This window comes from Onychomys torridus, chromosome 8, assembly GCF_903995425.1.
Source record: "Onychomys torridus chromosome 8, mOncTor1.1, whole genome shotgun sequence".
Lineage (NCBI taxonomy): Eukaryota > Metazoa > Chordata > Mammalia > Rodentia > Cricetidae > Onychomys > Onychomys torridus.
The window spans coordinates 70,746,474-70,763,440 of NC_050450.1; positions in this window are offsets into that span (position 1 = coordinate 70,746,474).

Genomic DNA, 16,967 nt, shown 5'->3' on the forward strand with positions numbered 1-16,967 from the left:
TGGTCTGGCCACAGCTTCTCCTTAGTAAGCCTCCTAGGCTGGCCTCAAACTTGGGATCCTCCTGCCTCTGCCTTCTTCAGTAAATCCTACTGGCATGCGCCACCACAACCAGCCAAGTGTAGCTCGGGCCTGAGCTGGGGCCCACAAGGCCACAGGCAAGAGGCTTTTTCATGAATTTGTACCACAAACATTGGGCGCCAGATGTAGTAGGAATCTTAAAGGTTCTTATTAATAAAATCAAACCCGAGGGCAGTTATTGGGGTGAATGCTGGAAGATCAGAGAACAAGCCACAGTTTCCTCACCTTGCTAGTTCCTCAGGTGAAACAGCTTCCACTTGTCCTTGTCTAGGCTCACTGAGACCTCCCAGATAAACTGTCCATAAGCTCCACAGAGGCCACATTGACATTCCCTACAGTAGTGGTCTGAAACCTTCCTAATGCGACCCTTTAATACAGTTCATGTCATGGTGACCCCAACCATAAAATTATTTTTGTTACTACTTCGTAACTGCAATTTTGCTACTGTTATGAATCCTAATGTAAATATCTGATATGCAGGATACCTGATACGTGACCCCTGTGAAAGGGTCAGTCAACCGCCTAAAAGGGTAGTGACTCACAGGTTCTTAAGGACCTTTCCAGAGTGTGTGTCCCAGGAATGGCCAAGCGGGGAAGCAACTGGTCTTTTCCTGTTCTGGGAGGCTAGGCCCAGCATCAGTGAAGAGTAGAGACACTTCTTTCTCATCCCTCAGCTGGGGTGTCAGTGGAGCCAGCAGGGCCATTACTTATTGAGCCAATCTCTTTCTCTGATGCTGACCCACCCCCACTCTCTCCTCCAGAGAACAAAATTAAAAGAGATTTGTCCTCGAGCAGCGACAGCTCATCTTGCTTGCTCCTGCTCCGGATCAGCAGCCTTCCTAGGCTATGGCTCAGGCTTTCTCTGCAGGAACAGCAAGTGGGAGGCATTTGTCCCCGGCCTCAGTGGGTCCTCCCCTGCTTGCTCTCTCCACTAACTTCCCTTGTCCTGCTTTCTCTGGGGGACATTTTACAGGGATTCAATTGAAAACTTCAGGGACATTCCCGTCCCCCATTTTTTAAGGTTCTCAGCCTGAGTGTGAGCCTCATTTGTTTCCATTTTCATTCAACAAGTGGCTGGCTTTATCTCCTCTATATTGAGGTCCCTAGATTGTTCCAAGCTGAGCTGGGAAGCCTCATTTTGAATGCATCCCTGAGGCTGTTGCCCTCAGGGAGGTAGCTAAGGGAGCACACAGATACAGAAACAAACAAAATTGTCCCTGTAACTATGGATACAGGGTAAGTATCTCCTCCTAGCATCTACACTACACTGACCACAGATGGGCCGAGCTACTGTACCAACAAGGGGCCTCGCTCCCCTTGGCCTCCTTCCCATTCCCATCATCATCCAGGGCACTGGGACCAGAGGAAATCAAGACTCAGTACCACCATTGCTCCTTGAGAGGAGAGAAGAGGATTGTGGGAAATTCTCTTTTGGCTTTTGTTTTCATCTTCCTATAGAGAAGGAAAGGCTAACAATAAGGGGAAAGGGGAAATGGAACCATTCTCATAACCACCTGCTCCCTTTGCATTCATTAGTGAAAAACTATTGCCCAATAATGTCGACACTGTGATGACTAGTCTTGGTTGTCAACTTGACCACATCTATGACAACTGAAACATGAGTTCTTGGGCATCCCTATGAGGGATCTTCTTGATCTGATTATTTAAAGCAGGAAGACTCATCCTAAATGTGGGTGGCATCTTCTAGCAGCAGTCCATCTTCTGAATGCAAAAGAAGGAAGCTTCGCTTTTTGCCTACTTGCCTTCACTCTCGTGGTCAAGTTCATCTACCTTGATCCTGCAGCATTCTCCCACTGATAATAAAATCAACTTACGCAGTATTCCAAGAATAACTCTAGGAACCCTCCAGGCCTTCAATGCCAGGCTGAGACAGCTGCTAAGATATCTTGCCTCATGGACTGAGCAACTGTTCTCAGAATCTCAGCCTCTCCAGTAAAAGAATGCAATTGTTGGCTACCCAGACCACATCCTGTAAAGTGATCTAATAAATTCCCTCTTTGTGTGTGGGAGTGTGTGTGTGTGTGTGTGTGTGTGTGTGTGTGTGTGTGTTCTCATCCTATGCATTCTGTTCATTTCTAGAACCTGAACTCATACAGATTGACTTCTGTATTAGTTATTTTCCTGTTGCTGTGATGAAACACCATGACCAAAAGCAAGAACTCTCAAAGCCTGTGGTATTTCCTCCAGCAGGGCTGCATCACCTCCCCAAACAGTGTCACCAGCTAGGGACCTTGTGTTGAAATAACTGAGTGTATGGGGAATAATTTCATCCAAATGACCACAGAGACAGACTTATTACAGAAAATGACTGAAGCCTTCAAGCAAAATTCACAGCCCTGCAAGGGAACCTTGCCAGCCCCTTCTGAGGCCTTTCCAACAACTGCAGCAGAAGTAGGTGCTTGGCCAAATCCCATTTACAGAAAGCCTCAACTCAAAGAACCCCCTTAAAAGGAGACCCAGGAAACAGGGACCCCGGCCAGGGTCAGTAGATTCTTAAAGGACAAGCTAATATGTCACATGGTCTCTATTAAAGTCTCTCCATCCTTTCAGGGCAAAAGCAGCCTTACACAGCCCTGAAGAAATGGGAGTGTATTCCACTAGAGCTTTGTTTGTAAAGAGGCAGCCATCTGCTGGAATGCTTACATACACATATGTACATCACACACACACACACACACACACACACACACACACACACACACACACACCCTCAGTAACATGCAGAGCTGTTAGGTCCAGCTCTACCATGGTATAATCCAGTATCCTAAGTGTTTGCTCTCATGATTCACACTGCTTATAGTCCAGGGAACAGTTCTCTCCATCTTTGGGTCTAGGTTCTTAAAGTCAAGACCACTGAGTTCAAATGCAGAAAGGAAAAGAGAAATAGAGAGGGGAGGGAGGGAGGGAGGGAGGGAGGGAGGGAGGGAGGGAGGAGAGAGAGAGAGAGAGAGAGAGAGAGAGAGAGAGAGAGAGAGAGAGAGAGAGAGAGAGAGAGAGAAAGAAAGCTACAAAGCTACTCCGGAGACCTGCTGCTGGTGACATCCACTCCAGCATGTGGAGAGGGTTTGAGCTGCAGAAGCCCAGAGGCAAGAAATAAGAGTAATGAATTAGCTTTTCAAATCCTCGCTTGCTCATAGCAGGAATGCAATCCAGTCTTGAAAAACAAAGCATCATTTTCGAGTAATGCCAAGTGTCCATTTTCTGGCTGCCTTCCTGCTCTAATGAGTGGTTCTGGAAGTATTCACAGGTTATCAAATTATTATTTGTAGCACTGCTCCCTTGACATGGCAGCCAAGGAACATTTTGGAGCATTAGCAATTCATATATCATATAGGATGTGCCTAGGTCTACAGGTCTAGATGTAAGAAAACAGGATTTACTACAGTAACCAAAAAAAAATCCTACTTTCAATGCAAGAGTTAGGAACATTTTCATCTTACTAAAATATTTAATAATATTTAAAAGTCTTTAAATTTTTTAAATAAAGTGCCAGCTGTATATAAATGACTTTTACTTAGTTGGTTTATATTAATTCCTTGTAATATAAATTATGCCTTTTAATTTTAATAATTCATTTTGAATTCTGTTTTGAAATCATATGTGAGAGTTGTGGGTTTTTTTTTACCATTACTTGAACTTAAGTACTTAATAAAAATATATTCAAATTTAGAGACAGGGTAAATGATATTTTATTCTCTTATACTTTGAGAGACCCACTGCGGTTTTATTGTCTGTATATGGACCATCAAGAATTTGAAATATGTCTAGTTTGCACTGAGATATGCCGTAAATATAAAGGATTACCATAGTCAAGAAATCTGGTGCTTAAAAAAAGACATTCAGGCTGGAGAGATGGCTCAGCAATTAAGAGAGCTTGCTGCTTTTGCAGAGGACCAGAGTTCAGTTCCCAGCACCCAAGTAGTGTAGCTTACAATAAACTTGTAATTCCAGCTCCAGGGGATCAGACACCCTCTTCTGACTCCCATGGGCACCAGTGCTTAACTGCACATAGGCATACACAAATAAAAATACATCTTTAAAAATAGTAAAGTTTTTATATTGGGACTATCATGATGGTTTATTAAGTATTTGCTATACAAGCATGAGGATCTAAGTCCAAATATTCAGAACTCCTCAGAACTACACACACTCACCTGCTTCTCTGTCTTTCTGTCTGTCTCTGACTCTGTCTCTCTCTCTCTGTTTCTCTCTGTGTTTCTCTCTCTCTCTCTCTCCTCTCTCTCTCTTTCTGACACACACACACACCACACACACACACACACACACACACACACACACACACACACACACACCTGTATTCTCTCTCTCACACACACACAAAAGATAATAATCTTCATATTGGCTGGGCACCATGGTGCATGCCAGTAATCCTAACACTCAGGAGATAAAGGCAGGAGGATCAGGAGTTCAAAGTCATTCTCAGCTACATAGTAAATTCCAAACCAGTCTGGGAGACATGGAGCCTTATCTCAAAATAATGATGATAACAACAATAATAATCTTTGAGTTGATTACTTGCAGAAATAACATTTCAGATTTTCCGATTGACTCAGGACATTGCTAAAACCAAGTCAGCTGTTCCTTTTGACTATTTCAACTTGACAACTAGCTTCATTTGTGACATGTCCCATTGGACAAGCTTACTATAGAATGAATGATCAGATACTATTAGTGAAACACAAAGCAGATGAAAATTCCAATTTTAATTACAGACTTGATATTATGAAGTCAGTATATGATCATCTAAGCAGTGTGCACGTTTGTCTTGGGTGATTCCTAGCAATGACTAGATCTAAATTTCTCATGATTCTGATATCATTTGGCTTGGCTGTGTGAGAGGTTTAATTTGTGTATAGTAAAATGTTTTCCTTCTAGGATGTTGGATGAGTGCAAATACATTCTACAGCATTCCGGTTTAGTTAAGAACACCCCACCACCCCAGACTACCTCCTCATAATCCTTTGCAGTTAAACTGAATTTCCACAGGCAACTAATTTTCAGGTGTTTTCCATTGTTGTGGAGGGATTTTATTGTTTGCTTGTTTGTCTGTCTGTAGTATGAGGGCCTGAACCTTGGGTCTCAGGAGCACTGGGAAAGGAGTCTATCATCATGCTACATCCCCAGACCTCTTCTACTTTTGTTTTGGTTGGTTGGGTTGGATTTTTCCATTTTGTTCTTTGTTTTTCAAGACAGCATTTCTCTATGTAGTCCTGGCTGTCCTGGAACTCCCTCGGTAGACCAGGCTGGCCTCAAACTCAGAGACCTGCATGCCTCTGCCTCTTGACCTGTGTACACTTGGATGCCCTAGAAGGACAAGGAAAGAACCCAGGGCTATAGCAGAGCCTCTGTTTCAGCCCAGGAGCCTGGCCAATGCCTCCCAGCTGCCTGAGGAGCCAAGAGTGGACTAAGAAGCTGGACACCAATGAAACAGGACAAAGGAAGGGTCTTCTGGGCCAGCTGAAACAGGCGTAGATTATGTGACTGGCAAATCCATGTGTGGTGGCCAATTTTGATTATCAAGTGATAGAATCTAGAATGACCATAGAGACACAGGGGCATGCCTGTGAAGGATTGTCTAGATTGGGTTAAATGGACTGGGAAGACCTACCCTGCATGTGGGTGGCATCATTTCATGGGCTGGGATCCTGGACTGAATTTACAGGAAAAAAAGAGCTGGACCCCAGCATTCACCCCTCTGCTTCCTGATTATTGGTGCAAAGCTAACTAAATGCCTCTTATCCTGGAGCTGTGAGACAAAATGTAAACCTTCCCCGACCCAGTTGCTTTCATCGAGTATCGCCACAGCAGCAAGACAAGCAGCAGTACACCAAACACGCCTTTGCTGGTTGGTTTCGGGTTTTGTTCTTTAGCTTTGTTTGTTTTGATCTCTTTGTAGCCTTAGGTGGTCTCAAACTCATTGTGAGCCTCCTGCCTCAGTTCCTCAGGCCTAAGATTGTAGATGTGTACTACCACACCCAGCTTGTTTGCTTATTTATTTGCTTACCTACTTATTTGTTTGTTTGTTTCTGTGCTGGGGCTTGAACTCACAGCCTGATACAGGCTAAGCAAACACTCTACCACAGAGCTACATCCAGGCCTTTACAAATCCTTTTTCAAGCACCAAGTATGTGGGCCCAGTATGCTGCATTTTAGAGTCCCTGTGACAAAAATAAATGAGTCAACAAGATACCTTCTCCTCTGACCTCATGGAGCTCACAGACTGGTAAAAGAGACAGATATTAATGAAATAGGCATACTCATGATGCCAGCCCTGGACTCCTGGGGACAGTTATTCCTGTACCTGCCTCTCCGCCACTGCACATGCTTCCCCCTCCCCCCTCTCTTTCTCCCTTACCATGTCACACCTTTCCTGGAGTCTCCCTTCTGAATCTGAGCCCATCTGTCCTTACTACCTGCATGCACCCTCTTGAGTGGGCATCTCTGCCTCTGTACCTCCTCCCACCAAGAAGTCTGAGGAATGTGGAGGGGAAGGAAGAGGTGATGTGCTCCACACTGCCCCTGAGTCTCAGCTCCACCACCTCCACTCACAGCTCCTAACTATGGGTCCAAAGAAGTCTGCCACCTGAGTGCTGGTGGCCTTGTTTGCCTAGGGGAAGAGTGCAAGGATCTCCTGAGGTTTCCAGTGAGAGCCGACCTGTAGTGTCAGGTGACAGATGATGCTGAGCAATAGCTTTCTCTCTACCCCTCTGTTAGGGAAGTCTGGGAACTAACTGCTTGACAAGGGGCTTATCCACCCTTCACTGGATTCACGGCTTCTTGTGTTCAGGGATGGTGGGGGACCTCAGTATAAAGAAGTAGCTAGGACAGGGATGAGAAGTGGCAGAGGAAGCTGAAGCCTGGGGTCCTGTGTGGCTCCCATCTGCAAGGTAGCTGAGGATGGGAAAGAGGTGGCTGCTGTTGGCAGCGTCCAGGCTTGGAGTGAGCTGCTATGGTGATCATGTATGGGGACAGAACAGGCTCACAGCAGCTGGGATCCAGGTGGGCCCTGCCAGGAACAGATCCAGCGTGCTGGACCACTGCCCAGTGCTGTTTCCCAAATCCCATCTTCTCCTGATTCCCAGAGTGTGGCCGTCACTCTGCCAAGCATCCTGGCAGCCTCTGGCAACTCCACATCCAGAGAAGCCCAGGAACCTGGGACGTTGCCCAACCAGCCACCAGTGGGCTGAGGTGTCCCTGCCCGAGCCCTGACAGCGAAGTCCCTTATCCATCCCATCACAGAGCTCCTGGCTCTGAGGTTTTACTGCAAACACTCCTAGCATAAAGTTCCCACCTAAGACCCAGCAAGTCTTAACCTTGAACCTACTGCTCATCATTGACTCCTTCCATGTAGGCTGGCGCTTGACTTTGTTCTCATCTATTACATGAAAATAATAAGTTTTTCTCCTCTCTCCCACAGCTGTGTGATTGTAAATGAGGCCATGCCAGAAATGCATTGCACATGTGGCCATCATGCTGTGTGACTTCAGCCATATTGTTACTCCTCTCTGCGCCCTAGGCAACATTAAGAAGACACTAACATAATGCCCAACTGCCACCCTCCCCCAAGCCCATTCCCATCAGAGAAACAGGATTGAGTAGCTCTGGAGGGTGCTGCTTGGAATGGATGCCACATTTTCTTTGCTTCTCTTTAAAGAATGCCCAGCCTGTATCCCCACCCATCTCCCCCCCAGGGAGTCTGGGGAGAGTTCTTGCACCTAGAGGGTATCCCTGCCCTGAGAGATAAATCTCCCTACCAGATACCAGCTCCGCCCCCAGCAGCAGGCCTTACTGGGCCTAGCCTTCTTCCTTTGCTGGCCTGCACTCTTGACAACTCCGGTTTGCACATCTTGCCCAGCCTGCCTCCCCTCCTGACTTTCCTTCCCTGTCCCTACACTTATGCCAGGTGCCCTCTAATCGACCCTCCCTTCTCCATACCCCTGCCCCACTGGCATTCAGGTCCCAATTGCACTGTGTGAATGCAAGTGATTCCACAGAACTGTGATCTGCTCGGGGGTGGGGTGTGTGTGTGTGTGTGCAATCATCTTGTGTTGCAAGTAGTGTCCAGATGACTGGTTTGTAGATCTGTCTGTAAGCACATCTCAGCATCACTTAGGTCTTCTGGTTACACTCTGGTAGGGATCCTGAGAGCCTGCTATGGTCTGCAGGGACGGAGCCCCAAACCCGGGAGCTGGTGAGCAGAGCCAACCCTGGCATTCTCAGATGAGAGGTTACCTTCCCTCCAGGTATATAATAAAAGCTAACTTCATTGAGTCTGACAGTTGCCAGGGACAGGGCTTGGCTTTAGAAGCCCCAACTTCTAGAACCATCATGGTCTGGTGTACTGGAGTAAAAGGGTCCCCTTACCATGCTAGACATAGGCAGGAGCATGGCTGGTAGGGGCAGAGCTAGTTAGTTCCAGGCCACCTGACTAACTTTCTGTCCTTCGCTGGCCACACTCTCCCATGACCACTGCTGAGGAAGAGCCATCAGTGGTGACTGGGAATGCTAACAGGAAGGTGGCTTTGGACCAGTTTGAGCCTAGGTGTACTAGCTGGAAAGAAAAGCATTTGGAGCCAGGAGAGCCACATGCCAAAGCAGCCAGGTCCAGAAGTGCCTATAAAGTTCAGCGACACCATTCTTTTAGGGCCAGGGGGGTGGGGGGCTGTGCAAACTTGCTGATGTCACCCCTTCTTTGCAAGTGAGAGGCTGAGGTACACAGGACCCACTCCTCCCCAGTGACCTGAGACTGAGTCATTGCTGGCCTGGGCCCGCAGTCTCACACTGAGATCACTGTTCCTTTGCCTCACCTCCTCTTCTGTCTTTCACGGGTCTTCCCCCCTTTCCCCACCTGTTGATAAAGACACTGATAGATGCTGCCAAGCCTGGGCAACCCCAGGACTCCACACTCCCACCCCCACACCCCTTCTCCCTCTGCCCTTCTTAGCCCTGCCTCCACTTACTCTCGCCAGCACCTCTACTCCCGACAAAGAGGGTACCTCTTCCATCAGTGTGAGGCCCCAGGCTCACTTCAGTGTCCTGTACACAGTGGTCCGGCCACTGCAGATCTCAGAACAGCCACCCAGTTCAACCTGCTAGGAACTAGTGCCCCGTTGCACAGTCCTCCGCACCCGAAGATGGGAATCGCCACTAAGAAGCGTCCCCAGTGTAGAGAAGAAAACGCCAGCTCCTCTCTGATCGACCCTCCCTTCCCCACACCCCTCCCCTGCTGTCATTCAGTTCCTAACTGCACTGCACAAATGCAAATGATTCCACAGAACTGTGACCTGCTCTGGGGGGAATTCGACCACCTTGTGTTGCAGGTAGTGACCAGATGACCCATTTATGGACCTGGGTGTACGTGCATGTCAGCATCACTTATTTGCTGATCTAGGGGAGGTGCTCTGAATTCTCCTTTGAATGGGTAACATGCCACAGGGCCTCTCAGTAATTCCTGAGTTAAGTACTTTTTATTTGTTTGTTTTTCAAGACAGGGTTTCTCTGTATAGCTTTATACCTTTCCTGGAACTCGCTTTGGTGACCAGGCTGGCCTCGAACTCACAGAGATCCGCCTGGCTCTGCCTCCCAAGTGCTGGGATTAAAGGCATGCGCTGCCACCACCACCGGGCAAGTTAAGGACATTGATTGACACATGTTCACTGTATTTCTGTATGGAGTGCTTGACTGTACTTCTGTAAGCTGTTCTGAAACACTCCCCAGTTTTCTCTTAAAGGGTTTCACCCACAGTCTGAGAACAAAGGGCCCTTGGTCTTCCCAGCTACATGCAACCCCTGGATCTCCAAAGCAGACTCTGGAGGTCAGCAGTGGGGACCCCAGATCTTCTGATGACTTCCTTGGCCAGCCATTCATCAGAAGGGGTTTAGTGAGCATCTGCTCTGTGTTGTTGCTGAGTAGAGGACTGTATGAGGCTCCTCCCTCACCTTCTGTTGACCTTCCCCCTGGTGTCACTAAGGTGGCAACTGTAGAAGTCCTGTGTGCTGCTTATTTTGTGGGTCTGAGACAAGCTAGGGTCATCTGGGAAAGGGGAATCTCAGTTGAGAAAATGGCCCCATCAGATTGTCTTGCAGGGCATCTTCTTGACTAGTGATTGATGTAGAAAGATGCAATCCACTGGGAACAATGGCACCACTGGGCAAGTAGTCCTGGGTTGTAGGATAAAGCAGGCTGAGCAAGCTCTGAAGAGCAAGCCAGTAAGCAGCACTATTCCACTGCCTCTGCTTCAGTTACTGCCTCCAAATTCTGCCCTGCTCAAGTTCCTGCCTTGGCTTTCCTCAATGATACCCTGTGATTGGAACATGTACACCAAATAGACCCTTTCCTCTCCAAGTTGTTTTGGGCCATGGTCTTTAACACAGCAACAGTAACTTAACTAAGACAGCCTTGGGTTCTAATTCCTGCCCTGCCCAACACATCTCCTCATGGGAACAAGATTTCCACAGAACTCAGGGGACCTGGCCTGTCTTTAGGGAAGGAACTTCAGAACTTTCAGTAGGAGTAGGGGAGGGGAGTGGGGATAAGAAACGGCTAGAGGTAGGGACCCTCATTCTTGATTTCTGGCTTTGTATTTGACCTTACATGTAGAGATGATTTCAATCTCCTTCCATTCTGGACCCTACTTTGCCAGTCTATAATGAGAATAACAACTCTGGCCTCACTTAGCTCTTTGTGTTTGGGAGAGTGTGATTATTAATTGACTGCCACATGCATAACATCCAGCATTTATCGAATATTTTATGTGTGCTAACCAAGAACGGGGTCCCCACCCCACCACTACCGAGAGTTTGAAGTTCCCTAAGCAGTTCCTATGGAAGACAAAAGCCAGGATCACTCATGAGCAGATGGGACAGGAAGATGAGGCTAGTGACCAAGGCCTCCCCATCCTCCATCATCAGAGTCCTGTATCCAGTTTGTGTCTACCTTGGAGTAGTGACAAGGACAGTGAGGGAGCCCAGTACTCCTGTGGCTGAGGCTTGAGGCTCCAGGCTGCCTGGGGTATAGAGTTTAGAGGCACTCTCCTGGGGGATCCCCCTTCAGAATGCTTGCCTGTCTGCCCTCTGGGCACAGAAGCAAGGATTCAGAGAGCTCCATGGAGCCTTGGTCAAGAGCAAATGGAGAAATATACAGACAGAAGGGCAGACCAAGCTTCCCAGGAGACCTCAGCTTTCCTCCCTGATAGGACCAGCCCAGGTAGTTCTGGAAGATAGCCAGAATAGGAAGGCTCGAGACTGTCTGGGGTCACTGGCTGGGATCAGGAAGCACTCAGAGGGTCAGAGCCCAAGGGGTTGGGACTGATGTGGGTTACAGCCTGTTGCAGGCCAGGCACTTCGCTAACAGTAACAAGTGACAGTCATCTTGTCCCCACACTTTGCATCCACTGTTCATTTAATCCCTTCAGCCATCCTTGCAAGACAGCCTATGATCAGTATCTTATAAACAGCAAACTCAAGTGTGAAGCAGTTAGCTTGTCCAAGCTGGGAACTCCATATACCAGACCTCACTGAATTATTCTTCCTAAAGCTCTACAGTATAAAGAACTTTTTAAAGACAAGGTCTCAAATTCACCATCCTTCTGCCTCCGTCTCCAAATATTGGGATTATAGGCATGTATCACCACATCTGACTCTAAGGGACTCTGTATCATCATTATCTAGATGGTAAGATGCTGGCTCAGAGAGGTTAAGAAAGTTTCAGGAGGTCACATAACCAGAAAGCAGGGTACTATGAAATGAACCACAGGCATTTCTGTCAAAGCCTGGGATCCTGATCACTATGTCACATTGCATTCAAATCCCATACTCAGAGACAGAGCTATATTATCACCAATTGCATTTTCCAGAGAAGGAAACCAAGGCTCCAGAGGGCAATGTGACTAGGCCAGAGCACTCCACTGGTAGTCAGGAATACCTTAACCAGGACCAGGTCTCCAGCAGTGTGGAGGCCATGTCCTCCCGAGTCCAGGTCTACCAGTTTTGAGCTCCCTGTCCCCATCTCCTTCCTGTGACAGCTCTGCTTAATAAAGACTAGCTGCTTACTCATACACAGGGGTCTCAAAAAGGGTCTCAGGTCTCTGGAGGTCTGTACCACGCTGCACTAGAGGTCTGAATTAGGGCTGGGGATACTTGGTTGGCTGGTTGCTGGGAGGAGGTAGGGTAGGAGAGGCTTTGATGGGCCCGATCTCTGAGAAGCTCCAGATTCTAGCCAGGGCCCAAGAGCGTCCCTGTGATCCTTAACTTTTGGGAGTCTCCTGAAACCCTTGGTCCTGTGGCTCTCAGCTGGGGAGTGTCTCCTATTCCCCACTCCAGTGCTGAGTGGCCTGGAACAGCAGGCTTCTCTACTCCGGATTCAACTTCTGCAGAGGATACAGAGGGACCTCCCTCAAGGATCTGTGTCCGTAAGTGTCCTCATCCAGAGATGCAGCCAAGGCTCAGTCCCAGAACACTCAGGCACTAGAGGAGACACAGGTTGAAAGCCCAGAGCCCAAAACAATGTCTACAAGATGATGATTCAGAGGGTTGGGGATTTAGCTCAGTGGCAGAGCGCTTGCCTAGCAAGCACAAGGCCCTGAGTTCGATCCTCAGCTCAAAAAAACAAACAAACAAACAAACAAACAAACAAACAAAACAAAACAAAAATGGTACTACTAAGATGATGATTCAGGGGAGAGATAAATAGCAGGGACAGGGACAGGGAGAGGGAGACAGAGAGTCATAGAGATGGGAGCTTCTGGGGGGTGAGTTAGAGAGTCCCACTGACGGCAAACAAGGCACAGAGACAGAAAGTGCACAAACGCACATGGACAGCTTGAGGAAACACGAGGAGGAGAGCAGCAAGGGCGTGGGCAACGGTTGGTGAGGAGCCAGAGAGAAAACAGGGCCCTAGGAGAGACCCAGAGGCAGGTGGGCAGAAGGGGAAGGATAGAATGCAGGACTGGGAGGAGGGACCAGAGATTCAGGCCTCTGCAGGTCAGGGAGGAGGCTTGGGCGGCTCTGGCATATGGCTTCCGATCTCCCGAAGGCACGAGAGCATAACCATTCATCTCTATAAATAATTTTACCCGCCGAGCCTTCTAAATGGCTTCTCTGTGTCTGTGAAAGCTTTTAAACCCCATTTGCTTAGTAAACACGCAGGAAGCAGACAAAAGCTCTTCCCTGGCAGTGAGGGGGCTGGAAGACCAATTAGACTGAGGAGTAATTAAAAGGAAGCACAGCAGCTGTGGCTGCTGGGGTCCCCTAGCCCTTCATCCCTCCTGGACTTCACTCTTCTCTTCTGGAGAGGGACACACTCTGGGCATCTCAGCCACATGCATGGTCTGCCCGTGTGCGAGCCTGATGGAAGATGAGCCTTTGGTGCTCCTAAGGAATGAAGAAGTTCTTCTTTGTGTCTTGCCTAAGTCTCCATGTTATTCTATGCCATCCAGCCTTTAGACGTGACAGTTTGCCCCCATTGCAGAGATCTGAGGAGACTGGGCTGCTTTCTAAATAAGGCATTTCACATCCCTGTGTCTATACCCTGATGTTCAGGATTAACCCCAAACCCTTTTTCCAAGTAAGACCACTCTGAGGGTCCCAGCTAGCTTTCTTCCAATTTTTTTTCTAAATCTTAGATGAGGGACTGACTTGTCCATTATTTTTAGCTCTGTGTTAACAGAGCCCAAGACAATGTTGACTATGTGGGTTTCCAACCCCTGGCCAAACAACAGCTGCACGGGACCATTTGTCTGACCATTTACGTACTCCTTCCGGCCCCAGCCCTGGTCCTTGAGTCACCCAAAGTAGAACCAGCTCTTTGTCCCTGTTAAGTTTGCTCAGGTCAGATTCTGAACTCTGTCAAATTAACTGAGATCCCCTTGGATGTGGATTCTACCACCAGCTTGTTCACTGTCCCCTCTGCCTCTGAGCAGCAGCTCTGGGTACAATAGAGCATTGTGGGGCACTCTTGAGTACTTGGCACTCTGGGTGCTTCCTCTGGGGTCCCTTGACTTTCTTGAAGATTTTGTTCCTAATACATGAGTTATTATTATTCAGGGACCTGAATGGACGATACATATGAATTCACACCTGTCATCCCAGCTACTTGGGAGGCTGAGGCAGGAGGTTTGAATACTCAGGGTCAGCCTAGATAACTTAGCAAATCCTTGTCTCAAAATAAAGATTAAAAGAGGGCTGGGGATGTAGTTCAGCGGAACACTACTTGCCTAGCTTGCGGTAGTTAATTCCTAGTATGGGGTGGGGAGGTAGTCACGTGATGAGTATCATCAACTTGACAGAGTCTAGAATCACCTAGTAGATGGGCCTCTGGGTATACCTGTGGGGGATTTTCTTGATTATGTGAAATGATGTGGGAAGACCCATCTTAATTATGGGCAGGACCAGTCCCTGGCAGGTCTATGCAAAATGGAGAAAGCAAGCCAAGCATTCCCTTATCACCTTCTTCTTTCTGACTCTGCGTGTGATGTGACCAGCTGCTTCAAACTCCCACAGTATTGACTTCCCCTGCCATGATGGACTGTGTCCTTCTGAAAGCCGGAATAAGTCCTTTGTCCCTTAGGTTGCTTTTGTGAAGGTTTTTTGTCGTTTGTTGTCGTTGTTTTCTCACAACAGGAAGAGAAACCGAGATAGCTTACGTCCCCAATCTTCCAGGGGTAGATGGGGAAACCGGTGCCAGACAGGGGTGGCAGCATTCACATTTGCATCGGCTCTGCCCCATCACTGAGTTACTCAGTGCATCAATGCGGGGCACTGGGTGTGGGCGTAGGGGTAAACGAGGGTGAAGAATGGTATGCCATTCCTTTGGCTAGGGCCTGGTCCCCTTGCAGGCTTGAGTTACCCAGCAGCCCTGAGATCTGCTTCTGCTTGCATCCGCTTGTTTTCCCTCACCTTTGTACACAGCCCTGTGGTTCTTTTAGCTTTCATTGCTCCTTTATTAATTGGCTTGCCTGTCCTCAGGATTATTTGATTGCCACTTAATTGCTTGATGACAGCAAGGTTTGTTTTTGTTCTTTTTCTCTCTTAGAAAGGGGGCGGATGCTGGAGAATGGGCCAGGCTGGCTGCTCAGAGCTGTCTCATTCCCCAACAGGGTCCTGCTGTCCCTTCCCATCTGTTACCCTAAACAGGAGGGAAGTGGAACCCCTGAGGTTGCTCCAGCTCTAAGCCCAAGACAAGGGCTTTGGGAGCTTTTGAGGCAAGGACAGCTGGGTATTCACAGGCTCTTTAAACTGCTGTTGGTAAAGCTGTGCCCTCAGCCAGCTGGGTGAGGCCCGAGCAGGACATCTATTGTACCTCTGTATGTGGGAGCCACCAGGGTAAGGGAAACTCTGAGGAACTAGTCTAGGGCCACAGAACTAGGATGGGACAGGATAGGAAGCCAGATCTGCAGCTACTAGAACAGACCACTCTTTCCATATGGGAGCCTGGAGGTTCAGAGGTACATAGAGGCTGCAGCCTCTGAAGGAAGGTGGGTCTCTGGGAAACACATACTCTCATTTATCCACTGAGCACATACTAAACATCCATGGGGTCCCAGGCACATTATTGAAACCAGGAGGGTGACTGTGATATGCTTCAATACTGTTCTCCTGACCTTAGAACAGTATAGGCTAGGCCAACCTATAGGGGTAAACCAAGTCTGTGAGGTGTACAGGGCATGTGCTAGGTCCCTGGCACTCAATACTTTGCTTAACACTCATGGAAATTCTGGACAGAAGAGCCAGGAAGGACTGTTGTCCAGCCATGGGCTGTAGATGAATAAGGAACTCTCAACTTAAAAAGCTGGAAGGATTTGCTCATTCACATAGCTATAAATGGTAGGCAGAGTTTGCTTCAGATCTGTGGGGATCTGCATGGTGGGCCCTTGATGTCCCATGTTGGGAGCTGGAGAGTTCCTATGGTCCTGGACTGGGCAAGAATGAACCTGTGGATGGCCTGTGCTCACTGGGTATGCATTGGGGTACATATATGAGGGCATCAGTCAAGAATGACCATACTGGAGGAAAGGATGTCTGCCCCTGTTGCTAGAAATCCACAGAGTCTGTATAACAGGCAAAGGAATTTATTAGAAGATAAAACTCACTACAGCCTGAGAAACCAAGCTATGGTCCATGCTAATAATCTTCTTCCTGATCCAAGATCTGCCTGGTCCATCTCAGCATCCAGACTATGAGGCAGCGAAGAGAGCCCACATATGGGCATCTCAGATCTTAAGGGTCCCAAGAGGCCATGCCCCAGGGGCATGTACTTCAAGGTCATAGGCAGATGTAACAGTTATCTGCTACCTCTCTAGGGGCAGTGCTTCAAGGTCATAATCAAAACAGCTATCTACTACGTCTCCCCTTTTTATCTAAATAAGAAAGTCCTAATCTAATACAAAACTATATACAATAGGAACAATTATCAAGTATTGTCTAGGAGAGATAATGAATAATGACATAAACAAAATGGAACTACAATCAACAAGAACAACATCAAGTAAGAAACATACTATAATCTAGAGATGTCCAAAAAGCCCTATCTGGCAGGAAGCACCCTGAATAACAAAATTGTCCCCCATCCTCAGGGCTCCCTAGCTGAGGCAAGCCATTCCTTTCCACCACACTGGGGCTTATAGAGCTGCTCTAATTTCAACTGGACTCTCCCCACCTCTCCCCCTAACCTACAAACTTACACGTGAACTTCACCTGATTGGCCCTCAAGGCCTGCCTGATTGTGATCCAAACTCCTCCGGCTTGTTTCTGAATGTTGAAGACCATCCCACCTCACAGACTTCACCAAACCAGGATATAAGCTTGCTCAGGCTAACAAAGACCCAATGGGACTCCTGGTATGGGGTCCCT